The 9,164-nt window shown below is 40.3% G+C and overlaps 1 long non-coding RNA gene across 1 annotated transcript; it reads left to right on the forward strand.

Moving 5' to 3' along the window:
- Positions 1-258: 258 nt before the first annotated feature.
- On the forward strand, positions 259-8,497 carry LOC138510945 (uncharacterized). Its single transcript, XR_011280488.1, has 4 exons — positions 259-339; positions 770-886; positions 4,073-4,248; positions 8,140-8,497. It is a non-coding gene; the product is annotated as an uncharacterized lncRNA (long non-coding RNA).
- Positions 8,498-9,164: the final 667 nt, after the last annotated feature.

The raw sequence follows: 9,164 nt of genomic DNA on the forward strand, positions 1-9,164 counted from the left end.
ACAGTATGGTAGCAATATTAAAGTGTGTGTTGTTGTATATTAATTCATGCATTTCACACTTGACTGTACGAACTATGATAAATACAAAACAACCATATCCTACTGATAATATTTATAACTTTTATTTCTGAGTATATGCATGATCATGAAAACATCATTTACAAATGTTGCTAAATATTCAGATTTAGTTTAAACAGCCCTTAGATATAACACATTCAAGCTTGCCCATGAAAGTTTTCAGAGCCTCTCGAAAAGGTCATATAATGTGATGTAATTTGTCATTTGTATAGCCCTGCCTTTTCGCAAATGGTGAACGCCCCTGATGGAGCAGAGTCCAAGGTATGAGACATTTGTTCTGATGATTTTAGAATGGTTTTGTGTATTATGGTCAATACAAAGTAGGATAGGGGTAGTCAAGTCCCTACTACCTACCAATATCAAGGTGGCATGTGGATGGGTGCAGTACGATCATCGGTATAGTATGCAGGCGCGGCAGATTCATTATGTGTCCATCTAGACTGAATTTTTGTCGTAAGTGAAAGCTGTATTTTTATGGCAGATATGCTGTGTGTTGTATCTTAAGAGTGTTGTGTGTTGGCAGATGTGTGTGAGTTGGTGGCGTTGCCATTGGTTATTTTCCATGAGCATGGAATGTGATACCTACCCTTGTGTTTCGGCTGTTTTCCTGGTTTCGCAAATGTTGCGTGCATTCTGTCCTGTTTTCTGCTGGACTTTATTTTCTCTGTCGCCTGTTACAATTTATTTGCAGGTTCATTGCTGCCCTGGCTTACCTCAGAGGTGGTTGAATAACTGTTGTGGAGGGCCCCACCAATAAAGTACGCCACACCAAGAAGAAACTTCGAGGAGGTTTAGTTCAAGAGACAGGGTAAGACTAACCTCAGCCTGGAAGCCAGACACAAACTCCCTGCAGAGCTTCAACCTCCAACCCCCCACCATTCCACATTCCGAATCACAACAAGTATACATGGAGACCGTAGTTAGGCACCAAGTATTCTAAGAACAAACAGGCCCCTAAGATGAGGCTTACAATAGAAATCAATGTAAAAGAACTATATACGGCATGTTTACATGGAGAGATCCACATAGGTTGGATCCTCTCCTAACACTAACCCAATGTGAATCATGGACTTGTTGCCTGATTGCAAGTTTTTTTTGGGTTGGTAATTGATGAGGTTCTTTTGGAGGTATTCTGGGCCTGTCTTGTGGAGGGCATGGTGGGTGATGCTCATTGTTTTAAAGTGGCTTGTCACCCTATAGAAAGCCAGGGAGGGCACGGTCGGTGGGCGTCATGTGCTCTCTTTGGCCAAGGTCCAGTAGGAGCGTAGCTGCAGTGTTTTGGGGGATGACCAAGGGGTGGTTTGGGGGAAGAGAGCTATCTTCCCGCAAATTATGATATCTGTTTTTCCTGCCTTGAGTAGGAGGTGTTTGCTGGATGTCTGTAGATGAGTAAAAACTGTGTGTAAGATATGGGTTGATGGGAAATGTCACAAGGAAGGATTTGCAGTCTGTGTTCCAGGCTTGTTTTGTGGAGTGTGAAATGAAGAGGTTTGGTTTGTGGAGGATGCAATCCAGCCTGCTCTGCTAGTTCTGTTATGGCTGCTGTGTGTAGCCTGGGGGAATGCCTCGTGTGCGATGGATGAGAAGACATCAGAGAACCAGGTTTCTGTAATGAAAGTGAAGTCTGGACTTTCCGAGGGAATTAAGTTGTATATGATTTGTTTCTTTTTGCCAGCAGATTTTGTGTTAATGAGTATGCATGAAAGTAAGCAGGGGACAAGTGGTGTTTGCCCCGGAGATGTGGGCCAAATAGGGCTTGTGGGGGTGGGTGTGGAGGGCAGGGAAGGGAATACCCTGGTTGTGCCCCAGTAGGGGTGGGTGGGTGCAGAGCAAATATAGGAGCAGGGTATGAAATTTGTGGAGGGTGGATCCATCCTTCTGAAAACAGTGTATCACTTATGTTACAGTTTTCTTTGGAGTGTAAAGGTCGGAAATAGGTTTTGGGCACAGGACATTTAACTATTTGCTTTTGATTGACATTCTAACATCATCCTTATTGTTATTTGATACAGGGAAACAAACCCCTCTTAGTTTTAGGGACAGATAGGGTTTTTTGTAATTCTTTTGGTAAATATGAGTTTAGGCCAACAAACATGCCACCTTTTTGTCCCGCTTCTACTTCTACTACCTAACAGTTCTTAAATATTTTTGCAATTTTGGTCAGTTAGGATTTCTATCGCACAGAGGAACAGACATCATCAATCAGTATAATGATCTTATTAGCACTTTTCAGGTGACTACACAAAGTAATTATTTCCAAGTACCTACAGTAATCGATTGAGTGAGTGTTTTTTGAAGTCTTCCTAAATATATTAATTCCCACCCAGTGCCTAATTACTCTGTTACCTTTATGTTATTATTTAATGAATATTTCTTTATACGTGTTCCCTAAAATTAAGTGTGCAGTGAAGCAATGATTGATTGCAATTGTTTCCCCAAATGTTGATATATTCAAACATACTTTAACCAAAACATGTGAGGGGTGGGGCATTATGAAATGATGTTAACCACTGACATTGCTCTGTGCAACTTTCCACACCATATATTAAGCATGTGTTCACTGTTGCAAAAAGGAACCAGCTATATTTACATTTGCTTTGGTCCTACCATTAATGTAAGCGGTGCAGCCTGAATTGCAGACCACCCCTCTGCACAGAAATGTAATCAATCCCACACATGTTTCAGCCCAGATGTGGGTCCAGAACATGTTGTGCCTAGAGACCCAGGTAATACCTTGCTGATGACGCAGAATGAGTCTGAAATATGTCTGTGGTTGCTTGTTGTCAATGGATTTTAAAAATGTGTCCTGGATAGACTTCCCCTTTTTTGTGGAAAAATATTTTATTTGTACATGTTTTTCTCCCCTTCTGTAAAAGCTTGGCAAACCGAAGAATGATTGCCTAGAGTGTTTCCTCGAGCAATGCCAGAGGTTACGATTAATTCAAAAACTTTTAGCAATCACTCATTTGCTCTATTTATACATTAAATCCCATAATGTGCTTGAAAGGCAATGAAAAGAAAACAGTCTTTTAGTTCGTAAATATAATACACCGCTGTACTAGATGTCCCATGTTGCATTCTGTATGATTTGAAACATGATCACATTTTAACAAAGTGTTTTCTAGGGCTAGACATATATTGTGCACTGGCTGAAGTATTCTTAGTAATATTTACTCATAATTTTAACTAGCATTTGTCCACAATGCTAAATGGCTAGGAACGTAGGCAAGTACCAATACGGTACCCTTTTTTTGGGCACATAGTACTACAATTATTTAATTACAAAAACAGGTTTTATGGCACAATCCATTTGGTATTTAAGATTCAAACCTTTTTCCGGGATCTGTGCAGATACAAAGTAGTGTTGCTAGCACGTGACAAAGGAACACCACCAAAAGGAAAAAGGTACTCTCCCTCTTTCTTAGAAAATGCTAATCCCCTCCAAGCAGGTGTTGTGGATGTTACACATGCCTTGCTCCGTTTTTCCTAAATCATCTATTTGTTATACAGAACATATGTGACTAGATTATTTCTGTAGTGCATCTGAAAGAATGGATAGCTTTAAATAACTCATTCCAAATGTGTTGTTAAGATTATAGAGGAAGAGTCACATCGTTTTTCAAGGCTAAGCTTTGAATTTGACACCACGCTTAATTATTTGTCCAAAACAAATTATTAAAGAACGGCTCTCATAGAAGGATAGATGCCACTAAATATCTCATGCTATATTTACTACTTTTGTCTTTCTTTGCATGCCAAAGGCCTAAAGCATCATCAATGCCTCCATCAGTCTTCAGAAGGCGGATTGTAGTTAATAAGGCAAGGGTTCTAGTGTGTTCCTTTTAGGCCTTATAGAGGTGCTTTTGCAAAGTTAAAAGGAAATGCTGCATTGGCAATGCACATGAATTATAGGTTTAATTTTATTTAGATTTGTATTCATGGTGTTTTCTTTTTGTTATTTAATTATATTTTAAATATTGCATGTCATTCACAGATCAACAGATAAAAAAAGAAACATGAAGTTTGGATTTTCAGACCAACATGATTTCATCTTCATCTGCAGCAAAAGCGACATCTGCACATTTTGTAAGAAGAAAGTACAATGTACTGAGCAACATCTAATTACTCAACATTGGAAATTAGCAGTGCTCTTTACCAATGGTTCAGAAGGTATAGTATTGCAACAGATTACATTTTCATAACATTTATTGTGGGTCTGTTTTGACATCACACATTATTCACTCTCTGTAATATTTTTTAAAATAAAACAGATCCATCTTTATCCCTCCTCTGATCTGTCTCATTTTCCACCCCCCTGGAGACTAAGGTCTGTAGATTCCACACTTGGTCGCAGTGCGCCATTCCTGAGGCAACCCTTACCATTGTTATCCCATTAGTAACAAAACTCTATAAATAGCATAACACATCAAGGTGTTTTCTTCATTATTGCTGTTTGTGTATTTTTATATCACAATATGCTCTTCTCTATGTCATGAAGTCCAATGGTAAGTCTAGGAGGGTATTGTGAGGTAGCCACAGGTGCCAAGTGACCACTCCTGCTATGGATGCTTAGTATGTAAGAGGTGTGTAGTGTATCTAATGCCCTATCCCACCACTATCCTGCACCCTTAATAGATTCTCCCAATATTGGTATGACAGCAACTTTCTCAGCACCTTTGTCATACAACTGTCCAAAATAGTCATACCATACATGCATAATGGGCCACCCATCTCCCAAAGAGAGTGTTTTAGGACAATCATACCTCTATGCCTGATAGTACTAAACAATGTCTCGCTTTCCGGATTTTCCCCAAAGCCCTTTTTTTTCTCCAAAACACCTGCTTTATCATTGTCTCTGGTGGATGTCTGTCTGTTCAATTTGTTCATGTCTTCCATAACCTTTTAGGCTCTCACAGATGTGCATACATCTGTTTGGCCCTCTCAGCGGCATTACCTCTTCGGGAGAATCTTCTCTACTTTTTCAACCGTGCTCGTCAGCTGATGCGCCTTTCATGCGCCGATAGGGGAACCAATCACTGCTGCGGTCTGGACTCCGTTTTTGTAACGGGCCCCAGGGCCACCACGACTTCTGTGTGGATGCTGCACCGAGCGGGCCTTTGCTTTAGCATCTCCGTCTCACTCTCTCTACTTTGGCCTAATTTCCATTCAGGACGCCAGTCTTCTAGTATCTTGCTAGTGATCATCTCACGTCCCGCGCTAACGCCGGGTCCGCGTTTAGTTTGGCTCTGCCCCTCCATGACATCCTCTCATCGTAGGATTACCTCTGCATAGGATTCTCTCTCTCTCTCTCTCTTTTGAGTTATGTACTGTGAAGAACTCATGGTGACAACAATTAAGACAGAACACAAGTGATCACAGTTCAAGGGTGTTTATTGAACAATGAAAGTGGTGTGATGGTTGGAAAAACACCTAATCTAAACATAAATCTAAGATGGGGACAAGTGTCGACCATCAAATGACAAATAAGGCAGTCCTAGTGGTGTTGTGTCAAATCAAAGTGGCCTATACTAAGAAACCTATTGCCAAACCTCACAACTAATACCAACAGGGTGTGTGAGATAGTTCTCATCAAAAGAAACAAGTGTTCTCAAAATGATACATCAGTATGCGGTGGCTTGGGTCTCCCTTTCCCATGTTTTAGACAGGGAATAAGATGGCAGCTTGCAGTACAGTACATTCTCGGGATTCTCTGTCATGAGATGAAAGTTCCAATGGCTGTTCTCAGGACTGTCAATTTCCAAGTATCGTTTCCTCTGAAAGTCTAATGCCTTCAGGGTTTGATGTATTCAAACAACAAAAACAAAACTTCCTTTAACAAATAAAAGTTTGTTTAACAAATAAAAGTGTGTTCTCAATATACACTGGGTGATGGGCTCACCCCTGGGTCCCCCTCTTGTGGGCTGGCCCTTCTCAATTGTAATCCGAGATTCAGATAGGGTGGCAACTTCACCCCTTTGTCTGCCTCTTCTGGGCTGACCCATTCACAATTGTATTTCTTTGTATCTCTTATTCTTTTCTCATTAAACTTTGGATGATAGCTTCACTCCTTGGATCTCCCTCGTTCGGGCTCGGGCATCTCTCAACTTCCATTGCTGACTTTAGCTTCACCCCGGATCTCTCTCGTCCAGGCTCAGATTCTTCTTAGTTTCTTAATCTTTGTCAAACAGTTCAGTGGACCTCCTTTTTATTTATTAAAAAACTGTCAAAGCTTTCTTAAAAAATGCCTAGGATGATTGGGGTGTTGCCGTGTGTGGGCAGTTACCTGCTGTATTGTTTTATCCCAACCGAGAGAGGAGTTGCCTCCCCCAATTCCATTCAGGTGCCTAGGAGAGCCTAATTCAGCTATTGAGTTACTGGTACCTGCCAAGACTGATAAACAATCATTTGGCATAGATAAGTTCCCTGTATTGATGTATGCCAGAAATGTAATGCTCATCTCCTTGACTCCATCAGTACTACGAAAACAATTCCATTTACATTTGATGGCCATGGACTGATGCTGAATCGTTCAAAAACAAAGTGCATGGTGTTTAGGCCACCAAGAAGCAAGTACGTGAAGCAAACCATTCAGATCGAGGGAAATACAATCAAACAGGTCAAATCCTTTGACTGTTTCTGCCTGAGGCTCACACACTGGAAAGTAGTTCAGCCAGACTGAGAAAGCTATTTTTAGGCAGATACAGCTAAACCATAAAAAGGGTTATGGGTGGCAGCCCTTAGGCCTGTAATTGATATCTATAAGCTCCCTTGGTGCAAGCATGTGAAAAACTGCTTAATTGAACTAGGCTGCCAGCAGCTTTGGACAAACTCACATAACATCATTCGGCAGGGATAGACGAACAATGACACATGAAATCCACTAGAAGACACAGGAGGATGTTATTGCCATGGGAGAGGGATTCCGCTCAATAGGTTTGTACTGGGACTCAAATTGTCCAATGGTTATGAACAGTATCTGGACTGACATGGTCCTGAGTTAGCAAGGGCGCTCTTGGTTAGATTTACATGTGAAAATGTACCACTAGCTTTGAGTACTCACTGCTGGGGATTGAAAATGACAGATGCATATCCTCAATGCACAAATATCAGAGAGGTAGGGTTGAAAGACTGGCTGCATAACGCTGCTATGTTCTAGGCCGCTTTGTTGATCTCAAGCCGCCCCTTTGCACTTTTGAGGGACATGTGCACCAACCACCCCACTGTGCTGACACCGACGACACACTCCCATCCACACCCATGCCATGCCGCCAACCTCCAAAGACAATTACCTGTTTTAAGCCAGCACTCCGTTGTGGACGCATGTCACACTCTTGTCTGTCTGTGAGTCTTTTCATGGCATTGTTGTGAGTGTTGCACTTCCCCTAGCAGTCTGCAGGCCATATTCAGGTTATTTGTATGTTTACAATGTTTATTTATTTATTTATTCAAATTTGTAGAGCGCACGTCAGCCCGGGGGCATCGTGGCACTTGTTACAGACAATGTCTTAGTTACATAGGATACAATATTTGCATACAAATACAATATTTACAGTAGACATGTACACATTAGCTATGCAGTATATTTACATGGAATCTTGAGGGTTTCATGTTATTTTGCAAGGAATGCGGTTTTCAGTTTCCTGCGAAAAATAGGGAGTGAGTTTTCGGCTCTGATGTTTGCAGGAAGAGCGTTCCAGGTCTTGGCTACAATGTAGGGGAAACCTGGACCTCCGGCTTTGGCTTTTTTGATGCTTGGGATGCAGAGTAGGTTGGAGTATTTCGTTGTGGTGGGACGGGAGGAGGATGGTTTGAAGATGGTTTCTGATAGATAGGACGGGGCGGAGAGGGAGAGGAATTTGTGAGTGAGTGTGAGGATTTTGAGAGTGATCCGCTCTTTGACCGGGAGCCATTGGGCTGAGTGCCTGGCATGGGTGATATGCTCTCTTCTTGGGATACTAAGAGCGGCCCGGAGAGCATTGTTCTGTGCTATCATGTTACACAATTGATGATCAGTTAAAGTAATAGTGACCGAAATGTGGCATTTTGTTTACTTTTTTGCAGATGACAATCAAAATTCTCCAAAAATGTGAAGGACTGAACCGCTATGAAGCTGAACGTATGCTGATCTGTGGATGCACTTTAATTTGTGGAGAAGACGAATAAAAAGAAAAGTAGTAAAAGAAGTTACTATTTATTATTGGTAGCACAGTTTAATTAGACCTTTGCAGGTCAAGTGCTGGTATGTAAACCATTGACTAAGCTGTGATGGTCATGCTCTGCTGAGACGACATTAATAAACGTGATATATATACATTCTACGTAATGTTTTTACGGTTCATTTGCACTATCATTGCACTATTATATTTGTTATATTTATTTAAATAATAATTATTGTACATTATATTGAGTTGTCATAAGATGTGAGAGTCATGCTCTCGTGAAAATAAATATTTAAAATTGGGGTGTCATGTATATAATGTATATATATATAATTGTTAAATACAATGCTGTTATGGTTTGTTTGCACTATTATATTTGTTTTATTATCTATTTATGTATTTAAATAATAAATAATTTTACTTTAATTGAGTTGGTGCAGTTTGATATTCATTCATGTTTACTAGAAGTATACAGAAAATTGATTGTTGAAACGGCCAAGAAAACAGTAAACTAATCCACTGTAACAAGCGTTTATTGCGAGCATTTCAGTAAAAGATTAAAAATAAAAATGTTCTGCATTTTCAGTTGAGATTCTCATTTTAGATTAGTGAGGTGGGGTAGCAACACTCGCTGCTGGGATCTACAGGTTGCCGGTTCGAATCCCAGAAAGGCCAATTTAAAGTTTCAACCTTCTGAGACAGACAAATGAGTAACAACTTTGGTTGGGTGATTTTGTATGCAAATATGTTATATGTAAAGCGGTTATAACACATCATTATTGTAAGTTTGAAAGCAGAGGCAGGCTTATGATAAAGTGAATAGAAATTAAGACAATGAATTAGAAAAATAAGCACACGATTAGCATCTAGATCAGCTAATATGCCATAAATTAATAACAATTACAAGGGCCACATTAATCTTAATAT

Source organism: Ambystoma mexicanum, chromosome 6p (genome assembly GCF_040938575.1).
Source record: "Ambystoma mexicanum isolate Mex_15411 chromosome 6p, UKY_AmexF1_1, whole genome shotgun sequence".
Lineage (NCBI taxonomy): Eukaryota > Metazoa > Chordata > Amphibia > Caudata > Ambystomatidae > Ambystoma > Ambystoma mexicanum.